Source organism: Cyanistes caeruleus, chromosome 2 (assembly GCF_971803275.1).
Source record: "Cyanistes caeruleus chromosome 2, bCyaCae1.hap1.1, whole genome shotgun sequence".
Lineage (NCBI taxonomy): Eukaryota > Metazoa > Chordata > Aves > Passeriformes > Paridae > Cyanistes > Cyanistes caeruleus.
In genome coordinates this window covers 107,295,163-107,312,807 of record NC_141702.1, presented here as the reverse complement: position 1 = coordinate 107,312,807, position 17,645 = coordinate 107,295,163, and the positions used below count along the sequence as shown (strand labels likewise).

Genomic DNA, 17,645 nt, shown 5'->3' with positions numbered 1-17,645 from the left:
TCTGGATCAGACCCCTCTGTCTCTTTTCTGCAGTGGTTATAATTAAACTTCAATACTTTGCCTAGAGCTGAGGCAGGGGTGTGGACATGATTTTCTGAGCCTGAGAGGGTTTCAGGCTCTCCAGGGCTGATCTGTTTCCCAAGGGAAAGTCTTTTGGGGAACTTTTCTCTCTCAAGGACTGTTGTGTGAATAAGGTTGTGGTTCTCAAAACAATGACACAGATGTTCTGAGAGTGTTTTTCTCTTGTCCCACCAGTGAGATGACAGAAGTGTAGTTCCTTGTACCAATCAGGTTCACCTGAATCTGAACACTTTATAAAAAGGGTTGAAAACTCTGAAATGAAAGCCTTTTGCCTCCTAAAAGTAGAACCTCAGCTGCTTGTGATAAGAACCCTCGCTTTCTACTTCGTGTCCACTAGCAACACAGGGGTAATAAAACATTTACTTTATTCCCTGAAAACATAATAGTTCTGTATGAAGTCAGTCAACATTCACAGGTGACCTCTTTCTTGAATCCCCAAACTTAAGGAACAAATATTTATCCTCAATCAGATCTAGAAGCAACAGTGAAAATTAAGACAACTGAAACTGGAGCACTCAAGTATGTTTAATTGTTTTTTCTTCCTTCCCTAAGCTAAATAATATTGAATTAAACCCTATTTCAAAGCAGAGTATAATATTTAAGCAGTCTTCAGCAGCTGGTTTTACAGCCTCACTCTTCTGGACCTGGCAACAGGTAATAGCTCTGTTACCTGAGGAACAAAACCATTTAACTGGAGATGGTAAAAGGACAAATAAGTTCTTAAAACAACATCACAAACTCCTGTTCTGGTCTCTAAATATAGCTCCTTTCATCTGTGCCTTATCACACTCACATGGAAATGAGTAAAATTTATATTTAAGCACTACAACATGTAGGCACATGTACACACTCACCCTTCTGCAGCACATTTTTGTATATCCTACCTTTGTTCTTTATTCCTTTTCAAATTCCAAGGAGTTTATCACCAAAATCTTTATACTGGCTTCAAAACAGTTAGACTAGCTAAAATAACTGAATAAAAACAGTTTTTTTAAGTTTTAAGCATTTCAGAATCTTCAAATCTTCCACCTTTATTAGACAGGTCAGAATTATGCTTATTAAAGCTTCAGGATGTTTTTGAATTTTTCTTGCTTTTTTTGCAAAATGACCAGAATATTTTTCATTGATATGCGTTAATTTTTAACATACATTTCATATGTATTGAGCCAAGTTTTTCAAATTGATTAAACATCAATTAGAGACATCAGTTTTGCAGCCTTTTTAAGACTCAGACAACCCACGGTGTTTCCAAGGCAAGCATTCAGAATCTGGGAGCATAGGAAGCTGCAGAATCAGAAGACTGGGTACGGTGGCTTCCTCCATCCCTTCTTTTTAAATTTAGATTACTGGAAAGATCTTAAGGAAACCATGACATTATAAGAGATACTGCAATGGCTTGAGAGCTTGGGGTTTCTTGAGGAAGGGCAAAGGAGGACAGACATGCTGTGCCTGGCCTGGGAGCTTTACCTTACGGTTTCTTGGTTTGTTTTGCTTTTTTTTTGTCAGCCCTCTCCCCCTTTTATTTTTTTCTAACTTTGAGTCCTGTGTCCCTCTTGCAGATGCTGGCAAGAATCAAGAATCCCCACTTTCTATTACAGGTAAACACAGGCACAGAGGAAAGTCTTCCGTCCTTTTCTTGGGACTCATTAGCAACACAGTGGTTTTGAAGAGTTGTGATTCAATAGCCTTAAGTCTCCATGCAAATAAATAATGTATTGCTGTGCATATAGAGGAAGACAAGTATTCCATTCAGGATGTATCCTTTTACAACCTCAGTTAATGGCTTTTGGGATCATCATTAGAACTGCACAAGAACAGCATTTTGGAAAGATGAAAGCTATTCAGGAATGAGTCAAATCTCTTACACCATTTCTTAACAAATTACAAGTCTTGCTGCAAAGAACTATAATGCACCTCCAATTTCAATGACAGGCGTAAGGCCTAATGGAAAAAGGAAAAAAAGAAAAAAGGCTCTGATAATAGCATTTACTCAGCTTCCCTCAGCACAAGAATGGAGCAGAGAAAAAGCAATCTAAGACATCGAAGTGTCTTTTAGGCTGTTACACACCACAGTCATGGACAGGAATCAGCAGCAGGGCCATATTTGACTACAAAGTATTATAACAATCACACAGTTTGTTATTCTTGAATAAGTCTTCAAGATATCTGGTATGCTTTTAAATTTGATGGAGCTTCCTTTCCACTTCACTACAGTACTCCTTTAAGTCTAGAAATAGACATTTTGTTCTTACTATGGATTGGATTATTACAAATAATTAACAAGAGAGTCTCAACACCATCATGTCAGAGAACACAACAGAGAACATGGGACTAGAAAGGACTTCCTGGGTCACCAGTTTCACCCCTCCATATTACAAGTAGTCCATTTACTTTTCTTATTACAGGAAGGGCAAAATTTTACACACAAAGTTTATTATGACACTCCAATGGTCCTCACATTTCATAAGGACAGAAAAAAGAACACAAGTGCAAAATCCTCCACTCCACCCTCCCAATTTGTCCCTGCCTTTCATTACTTGGTCTATGCATACTGATTACAGAAAGGCTTTAAAGTGAACATCTAACTACTAGATGTTCTCATCTCAGCAACCACTTACAAAATGTGAAGCAAAGGTACATGTTCAGCCCTCAAAACCCTGTCTGCTTTTATGAGTCAACAGAAAATTTACTTCTCAGAGTTAAAAAGATGTCTTCAAAGACAAGATATTTGAAAGCTCTTTTCCCATAAATACCCTGGCTTCCATAGAAGTTAATATTTCAGAGGCAGAATGCAATTAGTCATCAACAGCATGTTTTCAGTTGTCTTTAAAACAAGTCCTTTCAAAAAGCCACTACCCCACAACAAGGGTAGAGACCATTCTGGATTGCCCAGTGATTTTCCAGTAATTGGATACATACCCTATCCAGTTACACCACGAGACACTAGAGAGACTATCCTACTCTTTCTTCAAATAAAAATAATACCTGAAAGTGTGTAAGGTTAAGTTTTCCCAAGCCTCAAGTTGATATAAATATACTTTTACTGATGAGGTGTTTGGAATCAGCCAAATGGCTTCAGGTTGAAAATACAGATTTATTCTTTTAAAGGCTACTTGACAAAAGATGCTCAGAAAAACACCACAAAATCCTGCCTCAAAAGCTGTAAGACAACAGGCATTTTCAGCAGGAATTCTTGTCTATTTATTAATGCAACAAACTCAACAGAGCTTTTTTTGTACATTTGGAATTGCTATGCAAGCATTTTGAAGAGTTTAAATGCAAACACACCAGGTAATGTTTTCATGATTAAAATCTTTGTGTTAGTTTGAATGCAATATATTATGCTTGCAGGGTTTCTACATACTCCTTTCAAGAAGTTAGTAAGTAAAGCCCATACTATAAGTAATAAATACATTTTTAATCTTGGTTGAATCAGCAGAATGGTTAAAAAAAAGATAATTAAAGACATTCTCCTGTCAAAATCATGTCTTATACCTGAAGTTTAGTTTCATTAATTTTTGCAAATAACCTATCAAATACCAGAAGTATTTTAAGAGCTCTGTATTAATGAACAAAGCAGACAGTATGAGAACTGCCTAGATATAAGCTGATAGCATAGCAACACAATATCATATATTCTGAACAGTTATTACCAGGCTGGCAGCAAACCTACACATTATACTTGCACAACTTATGTGCACATGGTGTTTTAAGACCCTGTTCTTAAGGTACTTCATCACTATCTATGAAAATACAAAGCAATTACAGTGTTTTACATATTAAAAATGTCTATGTGAGTACAGATGCACTCACTCTGCATACAGAAATGATCCTTATAGAAGAAAAAGCTAAAAAATTGGGCAAGGCACAAATGAGGTTCAAGTAAAGAAGGTGCATTCATTGGCACAGAGATGGAAATCCTTTGGGAACAAAGACAGGGGTGAGGCAAAACCACATCCAGCAAGGGATACAAATCACCATCCTGGTTGTTGCCAGGCAGCAAATTGCCACATTATATGACTGTGACAAATAATTAAGGGTCATAACTTTAAACTTGAATGGCTGACTTTGTGTCCCTTACATGACAAACCAGCCACACAAGCAAAAGCATTTGGAAGTGGGAATCAGCTCCACGCCAGCAATACGCAGCCAATATCTCTATCAGGAGTTTGTATCCTTCTATTGCCAAAGGATGTTCTACTGGCATTTACCGAGCACCCTGCTAATGAATTCTGGAGCACAAGCTAAATATGCAGAGCACGGTATTCTCTGCTCCCTTTCTGATCAGGCTCAGTAAAGACTTGCTCTCTAAGAGGGAAGGCTTGCAAGCCTGGGTGTGGAAGCAGCAGAGCAGTGCAAAGCCAGGGGTTGCAAATGACCACACTACCTCATCTACTCCAATTACTACGAAGATATTGTACATTTACTTCCATTCAATTACTTGTTATTCATTCAAGTGTTTCTCTCGATAATACTGAGATTTAAATAGCATGCTTTTAACTGCACAAACGAAGGTGGGAGATTTGGGTTGATTAACATAGCTCAGCCATCGCTTTCAAGAGACAAATCATAAGGCAAGATTCCTCAAAAAAAAAAACCCAAGTACTTCAGAGCCTGCTTATTCCTAGCACAAGGAAAAAAAAAGAAACCAACCTGACAGGGCACTTAGTGACCGGTGGAAAATTAATTTGGGTCACTCTACAGTACAGTTGCCATGGCAACTGCATGCCAAATGTAGTAGGCATGCTCTTAATCAATGTTAATATAACATCAGCTATTCTTCACAGATGTCTAATCAATGTAAAATAAAGCACATTTTATAATTAGATATACATTAAAATAAAATTTGTATCACCATACAGCTCCTCTCTGTCAAGGAAGAAATGTCATCACCTCTTTCTTGTGCATACAGTAATCTGTCACACCATCTTAATTTCTTGGGAAAAATTCCACATCCAAATGTCACAGAAAAACACACACATCTGACTGGAAGTAGCAGGGGAAGGGTCAACCTGAAGGAAGTTTTTTTTCCTGGATGCATGCATTTAATACCTGTGGTTTTTTACAGTAAAGCTCTGGGCTAAAATCTAAATTCAGTAACACCAGTTTAGGCCAAAACAAGTCTAGTGTCTTTAAACAAGTAAGACACAACTTCATCTGACCTCTTTTTCAGGTATTTTACAATCTGACCTCAAAAAACCACTTTTGACCAGATGTGGTAGGAACCTAACTCCTGCAACAAAGAGTAGCTTTTACACATACACATCAAAACTCTTAGCTACCTTTTTTTACTCTGATTATTATTTAAGGCAAACTTTTGCTGCTTTAGAGCCTATTTTAACCCTTCAAGCTTAAATGTGGTTGAGCATTTTAAGACTAGACCTTTCTGTCAGCTACAATTACATCACAGAACCAAAAATGCTTGAGCTATAAAAAAAATAGAAATCGTAGTTTTTCTCCTAGACAAGACTGATGTAGTTTTAGATCTTACTCCAAAGATTCTAGAAAGTAGTATATTTATTTATATAAATATATAATCCTTGATGCTACAGAAATCACCACTCCAAAAACAGAGGATATCTTGGTCCCCACAAAAAAAGGAAATCTATTTCCTCATTCCCACTAACTACATCATACAAGTATTCAGACCAGAAGATCATTTCACTGGCATTTTACTTTTCACAGTATGGCTACGCACCATGGCAGGCTGGTTAAAATAGACTTTTGCAAAATATTACCATCTTTGAAGTCTCTTAGAACACAAACAGACACCAGAACACAGTAACATTGGGTTAACATGAAAGATTTCAGTGATGATGGGGTTTGTTCAGTATTTATGTCATCTCAAAATATCACTGCATTGAAGACAACTCTGTCACTTGATGGTTCACACAGTCTGAATGTGATTTTGGGGTCTGGTAGCTTCCTTCAAGACGAGTTTGTAAAGTATACAGTTGATTGAATCACAAAGAGATGACTTTAAATTAAATCTCCATTTGTTTGAGAGCCTCAAACAAAAACCCTGGTATTGAGCTGTAAAGTCACCAGACGGCTGAAGCTGATGTTGACACTTAAAACCTGCATCCAAAGTTTTGTATTTGACAGTTTCTCCAAACTACAAAGCTGAAATAGGACAAAACTCTATTAGTCTTTGGTGTTAGACCAGGCAGCAATATTCCCCCATGTTACAAAATAGGTTCAAGGGTTTTAATCTGGATTAAAAATTAAGTATCCCAGTAGCCATTACAAGTATGCTGTTAAGACACAGCTAAATGAAGTGTTCGGATTTTCATTTATTTTACAGGAGCTTGAACACCAACACCTCAAAAGGTATCCATTTCCCAAGTAAAACAATTGAAGAATCTACAGTTCCTCCCAATTCTTGAGGGCCAAATAGCAACTACAAGTTTCTTTCCATTTCCTCCTTTCTGAACACAGATAACTTTTTCAACGTCTCATCTTTTCCAAGTAATTTGGTTCTATAATAAAGAGAATAACATCAGACTTGCAGAACTTGTCCTAAACTTGTCATTAAACAGTGAATTTCAGTGCTTTTGTTTTCAAAATATGGGAATATATGGGAAGAATTGTCCTTGGTTTGTTGTATTTTATTCTTTATTAAACATTAAGAGGTGAGAAGATTTTGCAGCTGTATTGCAGATCTACCATCATCTAACAATAGATACACACCACAGAGGATTGTAAATGGAAAAAAAAGAAGTGGATATTAAATATCAAACATCTATTAGCTGTCCACAATATATTTGCATCTGAAAATGTTTTAATTTTTGTGTATTTTCTCTTCTAAAAATACTCATTGTGTTAGTACCCACTTGATAAAGAAAGAACAGACTGTAGAGCACACACAACTCCAAGCTTGAGAGAGTCAGGAGTTATTCTAAATCCCAATTTCAAACTTAGGTTGCCACCTTCTTAAGAAGAAGCATCCTAGTGAAACAAACATGTTTCTTTTTAAAAAAAGTACTCAGTTGAAGGAAAAAAAATCTAAGGTACAAAAATAAAGAGGCAAAGCAAATTATATAAGCAGTTTCCAATATAACAGATGCCAAGTGGTCATGGCTGATATACTGCACTTAGGTTTTAAATTATTTGGATGACAGTTTGAATGAAAAAGGTGGTATTTTCTACAATGAGATTATTGTACAAGTAGATAGCTTTCAAGGCTGTTTAATTATTTCACAACCACAATAGTTTGGATTTTTAGGTTAAGCAAATAATGTTTTGAGCTCAGAGGAAGTTTTTTGAGAACAAACAGTTTCAATGCAATAAATTCTTTATCAGCATGAGAATTTTCTAAATGCACAAAAAGATGATATTCCTTGAACCTATCATTATGGGCCCTTGCAAGAAAAAACAGCAGAAGAGATTAAAGTTTCAGTTCTGGATTCTCTAATATTTCTCTAACAATTCCTTATCCATTCCTTGTTTTAAGGCTAGGAGACACATTGCCAAGTATTTTAAGTTAAGCATTTGCCACATATGGACCTACAAAAAAACAGCTAACAAATCCAGATTCACGATTTAGCTGGCAAGAATAATGATCTGGAAAACAAAAAGGCCCTTTTCTTTCCACAGAACGGTTTTTAGTATTCAAGATTTAAAATTCAATTTAGCTAACCCAGCTGACTGGAAATCATTCACAGGCAGTATTGCTGTCCTATCCCCTAAATAACCAAAATCCTATGCTCTTCATTGGAGGTGCTTTCCAAATCCTCTTTGTTGAAGCTGTTACGTTTCCACACTGAAGCACTGAGGAGCTGAAATGAAATTCCAGTCCTCCATGGCAACAGTATAATTTGAGACTATGTCTGTCATATTTTATGTGAACCTTCTTACAATTAAGCAATTTATATAAGAGACCCAGGAAGGATGTTGCACTCTAAGTTAACAGGCACCTTCAGACAAGGAAGGAAAAAAAAAAAAATCAGCCACGTCTTCAAATCCTATCAAGTTTTAGTCTTGGCACTAGTGAATACTTCAGCATCTGAGGTGAGTCAGATTAGGACCAGAAGCACAACATAAGGCAGTGAGGGAACATGAGCATTAGAAATTCAAGCTCTCAGAGACTTCTGCCATATGCAGGGTTTGAGGCAGTCGAGCAGAATTTGATGGTCTAAATTTGAGTTGCAGGCAAGGATATTATAGCCCCCTAACAAATGTCTTATAGGTTTCAATGAAATGTGGAGATTTCCTGTACTGCAGAGACCCAACAAGAGTGAATGTCTGTATTGCAGAGGGCTGATGTGAAAATAAGCATAGTACAACTTATATAGTGCTCACTAATTTGGTCAGAGGGGATATTCAGGATTTATAAGATGTCTTGAAAAATAACTGCAACAATCGAGAGGTTTCAACTGGAAGCAGCATGTATTTTTGAGCAAATCCCATTTAGTGGTTCAGAAGACAAAACTTTAGAAGAAAGAAATAAAATTCAAACCTAACTGAAATCTGGCCCAAGTGTTAACCACTGAATTCAATACATGAGGACACATTTAGCTAATGTAATGTATCCAATCACTAAGTTACAGATTCTTTCTGATGAGAGTGAATAAATCAAACAGCAAAGTTCTGCCACAAGTCTGGTGCAAGACTTGTAGCTCATCTGGCATTGATTTCATTTAAGCAGTGGAAAAGGTGACATGCAAACCCTAAGAAATATCAAGATGCTTCATGTTCCATACAATTTGCTTAATACAGTGCTTTAAGTTCTATGTGAAATAAAAAAAAACTTTATTGTGCTCAGCACAATAATGTATCTTTTCCATATAATCTTACATTTGGGGGCACAGGAGATGGTTAATTATTTAAGCACACAGAACAGTTAAGTGCTTAAACTGAGTGAATGTCTGGTAGGGCCTTCACCTGATGTCAGGGCAGCTGATAGTACCTCATCCTGTCCCTTTGTTTCCAGCTGGAACTTGCACAGCCAATGCCCCCTCTGCAGTCATTAGCTGAAAAAAACATTCAGCATTCCTCACCAGCAGTAGTCCCCAAAACCTCAAGATCTTGCATTGTATCACTTATTCAGACAGCTAGCTTGAAAGCATGTGTGCATTGTATTTACATAATTAGTGACCTTATTAACTTGGCCCTTCAGACATTAAATTCTTATCTTTACTCTTCCTCTTCCCCAGTTCATTGCATAAACTACTTAGCATAATTATAGTTTAGCACAGTTGTAAAATCCTAACTCCCCTGTAGTTCAAGGCCTGCTGGCACACAGATTGTGGGTTTCCAGTCCAGAGGAAAAACCCTGATGATAACAAGCTAACCTGGACTGACACCTGCCAAGAGGGATACCTGACTCTGAATCAGAGTTCAGATAAACAACCATTCATTTTTAAATAAAACCTTAGCACCACATGAATTGGGGAAGCACATTTCCTCCCCCATCATTTTAATTATAATACTACTGTTCCAATGATATATATAAATACATATCACAGATTCTAACTTCTATATGAAAGTAACCATAAAAGATATCTGTACATATAAAAGCCATCAATAATAATAAAATAAATAAAAAAAACTGTCAGGCTCCTATCAAACAGTCAATGTCAATTAATGGAATATTAATAATTTATACCTATTCAAGAGATATAGAAAAAAGAATGTTATAGATACTTTGTGATCAGAAAACCCAACACAAACGCACCTCAGTATCACATTGGGATACTCTCTTGAATTTTACAGCTACAAGCAACTGAGGAAATAAAGAGAGCACATTTGTTCAACAACTGACAAGTGATTAAGTGTATGTATGCAGGAAATATTTAAAAAACAAAGGACGCTACACTGGCTCACAGTACTGGTCACAATTAAAAAACTTGGACCCAATTTAGAGGGTTATGCTAAGACATCTGGGCCAAAAAGCTTCAAATCAAATAAATGTAACAATAAATTTAAAGTGGGTTTATCAAGGACATATAACAAACTGAATATGATAGTCATTAACAGGAGAATTCTGATCAATAAAAGCGATGTAAAGAATGTGTAACAAACAAAATTCCTGCAGTTGTGTCCTTCATATTAAAGCACATTACTGTCAAAGATCATTAAAACACTTAAGATTTAAATATTACTGTTTTTTTGCATTATTTACACAACTATGTAAGACAGATCAGCTGCACAGACTAACTACCTTAAGAGAGCATTAATAAGAAGGAAATAAAAGAAAAAGAGAGGTTTTATTTAACCTCAGGTTTTAGTAACCTTATTACTGAAAAGACTACAGGTGAATCTTCACAGCAGACAATATCAGTCTCACATGATAATAAACCAGGCCATTTCAAGCAGGTAAAACTACACACATTTATAGCACACCTGCTCTGCACAACTACTGTGTGTGGTAGTCTCAGTTAGCAGAGGTAAAGAAAGCATCCAGAGACTTCCAAAGCAGCAACAAAAGTGTTTAACTTTAGAAACAGCAATGGCAATTCCAGAAAGTACTCTGAAACCAGTAACTCTTCATCCCCACACCTGGATCCTGTTTTCCTAGTAAAACTTAGGTCTGCTCACATTAGAAGGTTTACTGGGTAGTGCCTGTGACACCAAAACCCATCATGCAATGTAGACATGGCAGGTCCAGCTACCTTAAACTTTGTATTTCAGATCAGGGGGATGCTGTTCAGGTACCTCTTCCAGTAATTCCTGTACACTGGTCCCCAGGAACCACAAAGCACATTAAAAATTAAAGCACAAAGCAAATTAAAATTAATTTAATTCCTCTGAATTAAACTGAAAACTGCTTCAAGGTTGCCTCTCACACTCATGGCAGCAAACGGGCATCCACTCCACTGGGTGACTCTGAAGTTTGACAAAGATTTTAAGAGGTTAGATCACTGAATCCGTATGTTCTACACGCAAAGTCATCAGCTCTGACTGCTCTGCTCTCCACCTGCTTATGCACACGGTCTGGGAATGGTAGCATGGCCCAATTAATGTGGGGTCTGGACTCAACCAGCTTCTGCAGAGTGACAGGACCCTATTTATGCCTGCATATATTACAAATCTGCCTTTAGGGAAATGGCCACAATCATACACTTTTATCCTTACCAGCAAAAATTGTTTTCCTTCTGCTTCACTCAGTGCAAGTACAAATCTGGATTGGTATTATTTGCTCAGTGGATTATGAAATAATCAGGGGATATGATTGTTATGTTTGGTACTGTAAATCCTAAACATACAAATTATCAGAAGTTTCAGATGATCTTTATGTTTACAATATGCTATGAATAATGCAACTTTATAGTAATAGCACCAAATTGAATAGTGCCAAAATCAGCAGATATAGAACTCCAGCTACTAAAATGCACAAGCATTAAGAGGAAAAAGAGAAAAATATTTGAAAGAAAATCTGAAATAGTACTTCAGCAATCGTTGATTTTTCATATTTAAATACATTACTTTTTCTGGAAATAACCTTGTGCTGATATACAACAAGCTCCTGTTTAATCAGCAAGATAAATATCCTATTTTAATACATTTATAAAGCATAAATAATAAAGTGTACTGTAAATACATATTTATAAACACACAGGAGGCAGTTTATGCCACTGCAAACTGCATTTATCTGCTGACTCAAATGTTTGGCTTGCTGAGTAGAACATAACTGTGTTGCACAGGTTGCACTATCAGTGCAACATTGCAACTTGAGCTGAGAAAGCCTTTTCTAATCAAAGAACCCCCAAATGCCATTTGCACTTGATGCAGAGAGCAGAGCAGATCAGTCACACGTGAGTAAGTCTGAACAGGATAGGAGATGAGGCAAAACAAAAATCTGCTTATACCATATTAACAGAATTTGATTCCTCAGGTGTTTACAAAAGGCAATAATCTGTACAGAAGTGAAAACCTTTTATCCAGACATTCAGCTAGTGACAACACAGGATTAAGAGCTAGCTGCTCTATTTGCTTCAAGATATCACCAACGAGCAAGAATGGGCTGCTGAAGAATGGCCTGATTTGCCTGACCAGACAGTGGTGTTAAATTTCTATAGTTTAATTAATAAATTAAATTTAATTAGTAAATTTAAATTTCTATAGTTGCTCCCTCAGAAATTTGTGTTTGATTTCATTCAGAAAACAAGTCTATTAAATGTAAGGCAACAGCAAACGCACTCCATTTAGGAATCTGAAGCCTAATTCTATATACTCTAGAGAAAAAAATATATCATGTCCCATTTTTTTTTTCTGCTTAAACTGGGGGACCAAGAGCTGGTTTTGCAGTCCATATCTGTTAGAATAACTTCCAAACCATTGACCTCAGATTTGACTTCCTTCCACATGCTGACTCAAACTTTCATACAAAATACAAGACTGCAATTAAAATCCTCTTATTCACAGGCTATTAAAATTTAACACAAAATATTCACAGTCTATTATCAATTCTGGAACCACTAGGACTACAGAAATCTCACTAAGTTTGAGAACTTTTGCCAGGAATTTCTGACATAATTCAATAGAGCCGTAATGCAACAGTGATTCAATAACTTTTGTTTTTAAATGTCTCCTTCAAGTCTAGCTGCTCATAAAACGTTCCAGAGCCTCCCAGTTTTCACACAATAGCTTTCAGTTTCCAATATCTTTGGGGCTTCCCCCCAGTTTTGCATTGCTTCCCTTTCTTCTTGTTATAATATCCTGATAGGTATTATCAGCAGACTCTCCCAAATTTTACTGAAAAAAGGCTTATCAACTAGCATCTACTACTGGTCTGATATCGATATTCTAGGCAAAAAGGAAGGTTTTCAAAGTAACCTAAAAAATTGTACCCATGTTAGTTGGGTGGGACATGCTCTTACTTATCTGTGTGCTACATTCCTCCTTTCTGCCCAGCTCCAGTACTTGGATTCTAAATGCTTTCAAGGTGTAGACAACAAAATGCTCCAGTTGCACACTGCTACCAGAGCAACCCAAATTTCCTCTTTTCACTCCATATCAAAGCATAACATGCTTTCTATCCCACTGCACAAATCCATGCTGCTCACATTTGTTTTAACCAATCCACATCAGGAAAGAGAGGGGGAAGGTAACAAGGACAATCAAACCCATCAGACTTTTTTAAGAGGAAGAGTTTCATAGATTAGGACAGCTCAATTGAAACAGTGCTGACCACAGCGGGACATTATGTAAGGCTATAAAGTCACATTCAAAATCGGAAAGTGATCTAACAACCTCACACTGTTCACAATTTTTCCCCAATACAAACACACAGGGCTCTTGAATAAGGCAGAAGCAAGAAAAAGCAAGAGATAATTCTTCACACAGTCCACAGTTCAGGTGTGAGTGAGCCAGCTTATTTCAAAGATAGATTAGAAAATTAAAGCTGAGCAAAAACTCAGCAATCAAAACCAGATACCACTTGTCACTCAGGAAGCTTCAAGCCACAAACACCTAAAATACCATGGAGCAGTCTTACTTCATGCTTACCTGCACTGATGCTCTCTCTGGAACTTTCCAGGAATTGGTGCCAGGCAGAAGAGACTCATAAACCATCTAAGGATTGTTTCTTACACCAGGTATTCCACTTAAATTAACCCAAAGCCACACCCAGAACTATTTATAAAACACCTGATACCCTCCTTAAAAACCACTAGTATCCTCACACCTGGTAAAGATAATGTGCCTTTAAGTCCAATCACTATAATTACATATATATGAAAGAAAATATTTTGCATATCTCCAGCTGAAAGGTGTCCACTCCTGAGCTGGTTACAGCTGGCATGAAGCTGCCTCTTGGGCACTGGGGATGAACCATAGGAAAGGAGAGAATACAGAATAACTTCCTTGGTGTTTTGTCTTAGTCATCCCTTAAATTTCATCATCAGGTGGTTCTGCAAGTTCCCACACATTGTGCTGTATCTTGAGGAGAGGAATGGAAAGTACAAAGACATCTACTCCACTTTTTGACAATACACATATACTACAATACACAGCCAACAATTTTCTGACTATTGTGGGAACAAGAGGAGCCAGGAAGAAAAAAACTGGTAAATGAAACTAGTTGCTATGGAAGATTTGCCCAAATTTTTTACCTTGCAAATACTTTATTTAACTTCTGAGATCAGAAGGAAATTTTAAGGTGTGTTTTTTCTTGTTGGGCTTTTTTGCTAGGTTGATTGAGGTGTTTTTTTGGTTTTTTGTTTGTTTTTTTTCTGTGTCTATGTGTGTCTAGTTTGAGGTTTGTTTGTTTGTGTTTTGTTTTGTTTTTTTTCCAAAATAACATAGATCTCCTAAAGAGTTTCCACTACTAAAAGTTCAAAGCTTCCAACAGACATACTTTAGGTTGCCTCAAAAAAAGAAAATGCAGATAGTCCTAATAATTATGTAATTCACAAGCTAAAAACAGAATAACAAATTCTATAGGAAGAAGGAGAAGTAATGCTTAAGTTTTCAGATTTTACTGCCTGAATATCTTAACCTTATATTTACCTATTATCTTATAGATTAAGTTGCAATGATCTTGACTAAAGCAACATTTTGGCATTTTTTAAACCAAAAGCAGATTCATTTACATACTGAATCAGGCCTTTATAAATTCAAACCTGTCCAAGATTCCCCAAAATGAGCACATATAAAAACTCAGTCCTGCAACACTTCAGGCTCCCAGCACACTTTTTATTGCAGATGAAACAGACACCAAGTTTTGTTCTTCAGGAGAATAGAAATTTGAACACATCGACTCAAAGCTTCACTATCAGAGATGATTTTGGTTTTGTAGAACTGGCATAAAGAACAAAAACTTAAGCTTCCTTTCTGTCAAAACACATTAATATTAAGACAGAGCTCCAAAAGACTTGGAGAATTGACACTTTGTAAAAGCAGCTATCATGTTTCACACAAGGATAGATTAAAAGAAGAACAGTAGGACTGTTTCAAACAAATTTATTTCTACGGTGCTTGTTTCAAAGGCACTCAACAGAAATTAAAGACCAGATTTCACTATCCCATTCACATTCCACAGAGGCAGGTATATCCAAACCCAGAAATCACCACCTCTCTTTAAATCCACCTTTGGCTACTTAAAATTGCTTGCCTTGATGAAATTGCATCAACCTCAGTAGCCACAGCAAGCAAAGCTAATGCCAAATCAAAAGCAGTTAATTGTATAAAGTATTTCTTTTAACTGTATCTTTTCAGGGTTTGCATTTGCACTCACACCTAGGTCAAAGCCACATCACTGCTTCATGGAGATTACTTGGCATCCTCCGTGCACTGAAACCCCCTCACACGTGAAGGAGCCAAGTCATGGAAGAGCAGCAACCTACCCAAACTTTGCCAAAACATGGTTTTTAACAGTAAGTGAGGACTTTAAGTTACCAGCCCAAAGCCAGAGTGTGAGTTGAATGCCCCTACCTCACACCTGAAAAACTGCAGCCCATCCCTGGAGGAAGAGGAAGGGGGAGAGGAAAGGGGATAAGATAAATCCAATGTCCTGCACACACTTTGCTTTCCATGTGTTGTATTCTGCTCCCTGATTCTGTCAGGCTCAAAAGTGGAATTAGCTAATGGGCACATAACAAATTAATTCAATATTCTTCTTTTCATGATTACATTTGGACAAGTAGGGAATTAGGAGAAGCTGGAATTCAGAATGTTTTGATATTACATCTGTGTTAACAGTTCAGAGATTTGATGAGGCATCCATTAAGGACATGCTTTTTACCAGATAAATAAATGACTGCATCCCAGGCTTGTGAGCTAAAAAGAAATCAAAAGTAACATGCACATTTGTGGGGGTTACAAGCACATTTGTTAAGGATAAAGATACAAATGGTTGAAAAGGGATAAATGCTGTCAAGACCAGGTATGTATGCAGTTGTAATCAGAGGTATTCCTGTGTCACTTAAAAGGAAAAAAAACAAACCTAAAATATAACATCTGTACAGTAATGCATTTTACTTGAGTATAACAAAGTGACAAAATTAGAGCCCTGAAAATAGTTCAGGATCTGAATTCAGAAAATACTATTTAAAGGATGGAGATATTCTGAAAAGAAACAGAATAATATTCTATGTTAATGTGCTAAGACATTGTCCACAATAGGACATTAAAGCATTCTTGTCTTGAAACTAAAAACTAATATGAATTTCAACTGCAGGAAATAATAAAAAGAGCTATGGCATTTGTAAATTATTTTAATATTTCAATTAGAGGTGAGAAATTTGTTGTAAAGTTCATTGTAGGGAAAATTAACTGAGGGTTTGATGTTCTATGTTGAAGAAAGACTTCAACAAGGTAGATTAGGCTAGTTAGGTTCTTAGTAATTTTCAACAGTGAGAAATTCATCAGATGCCTGGAATTCTGCACTTTTGATGCCATTTCCCTGTTGCCTAGAACAAAACATAATGCTAATAGAGCCAGTGGACCAGATAGAACAAGATTTTCCTGTTTTCCTACTGCATGAAAATCGCTTACCATCTCTATCTAATCACTTCACAAAATATTACAATAATTAAGATTTTTATCACTGAAACTACCCCCTTTGTCTCCTCTAATTCAACCCCGTGATGTATGTATATAACATTGTCTTCTTTCATACACATGAAAATAGGGCTTGAGGGAAAAGGTTCCTCTAAATCCAAAAGCAGCAAAGAAGTGCAACACAAATATTTTGAAGAAGCTGGAGTGTCCAAACACAGCTTTTTATATTATTGCAGATTAGCAGCCCAGAACCCTGACAGTGTTCTGACACTGCAAGCGTAAGATAAACACACACACACACCCTCCCCATCACAACAACTTTTGCATATGGAAAACAAATTAAAGTATGAAAATATTTTCTTGAGAGGCAAGGCTTTATAATCGTGGCTGCCATGCACAGTGCAGAGCGTAACATCTTGCAGAATGTTAGGGTATTTGTTGCACAGCAATTTCAGCTCTGTTGCCAGCTCGATTATCACCATACCGTGCTGGCAAGGGCAGCTTTTTCTGTATGAGAATATCTCAGAGCAGATTTCATTGTTGCTAGGGAGCTGCACAGCTCGAGGGCCCTGAAGGAAGAACAAATGCTGCAAATTGGTGGTACCCAATCAACAGTCAATCTGTTTAAGGTCCATTACTTCTCATTACCTTTTAACCATTATTTACTTTCTATTAGTTCAGACAGGATGATTGTAAAAAGGATGGCTGAAAAGGACCAACTCAATAGACACTTTTTCAAGCTAATCCTAATTATTTTTGGTATAATTACACTGTCCACCAAAAGATAAACACAATCTCCTGTCCAAACTGGTATTGTGTCTAACTTTGCACCAGCTACCTGTGAACATATTTGGAATGTGATGATGGGAAGGAAGGACGTGAACTCTTTCATACACAGCTCTCAGTATTATTTCACTGTTCAGGACATGCTGACAGCTATAAAGACAACTATAAAGTCAAGGACTGAAAAACTGAGTCTTTTATAGGATATTCCTAATGAACATTCAGGGCAGGATTTTTTGTGTAATGTTTTGATAGTGGTTTAAATTATTGAGAGAAGGACTTTTCCACATCTGTACAGCCTGAAAGAGATTAGCAGAGTGTTTCTTGAAGGATGAAGG

General features: G+C 36.8%; 1 protein-coding gene across 44 annotated transcripts in view; it reads right to left on the bottom strand.

Annotated features, from left to right (window-relative positions):
- NRXN1 (neurexin 1) overlaps positions 1–17,645 on the bottom strand; it is a 671,062-nt gene that overhangs the window by 520,725 nt on the left and 132,692 nt on the right. For 2 of the 44 annotated variants that reach the window (XM_086878976.1, XM_086878978.1), the window contains exon 1: positions 13,531–13,662. The exons of the other annotated variants lie outside the window; for them this stretch is intronic. The gene's annotated coding sequence lies outside the window, so the exon portion shown is untranslated. Of the gene's footprint in view, positions 1–13,530; positions 13,663–17,645 lie in introns of those variants that run through there. 44 annotated transcript variants of the gene reach the window in all.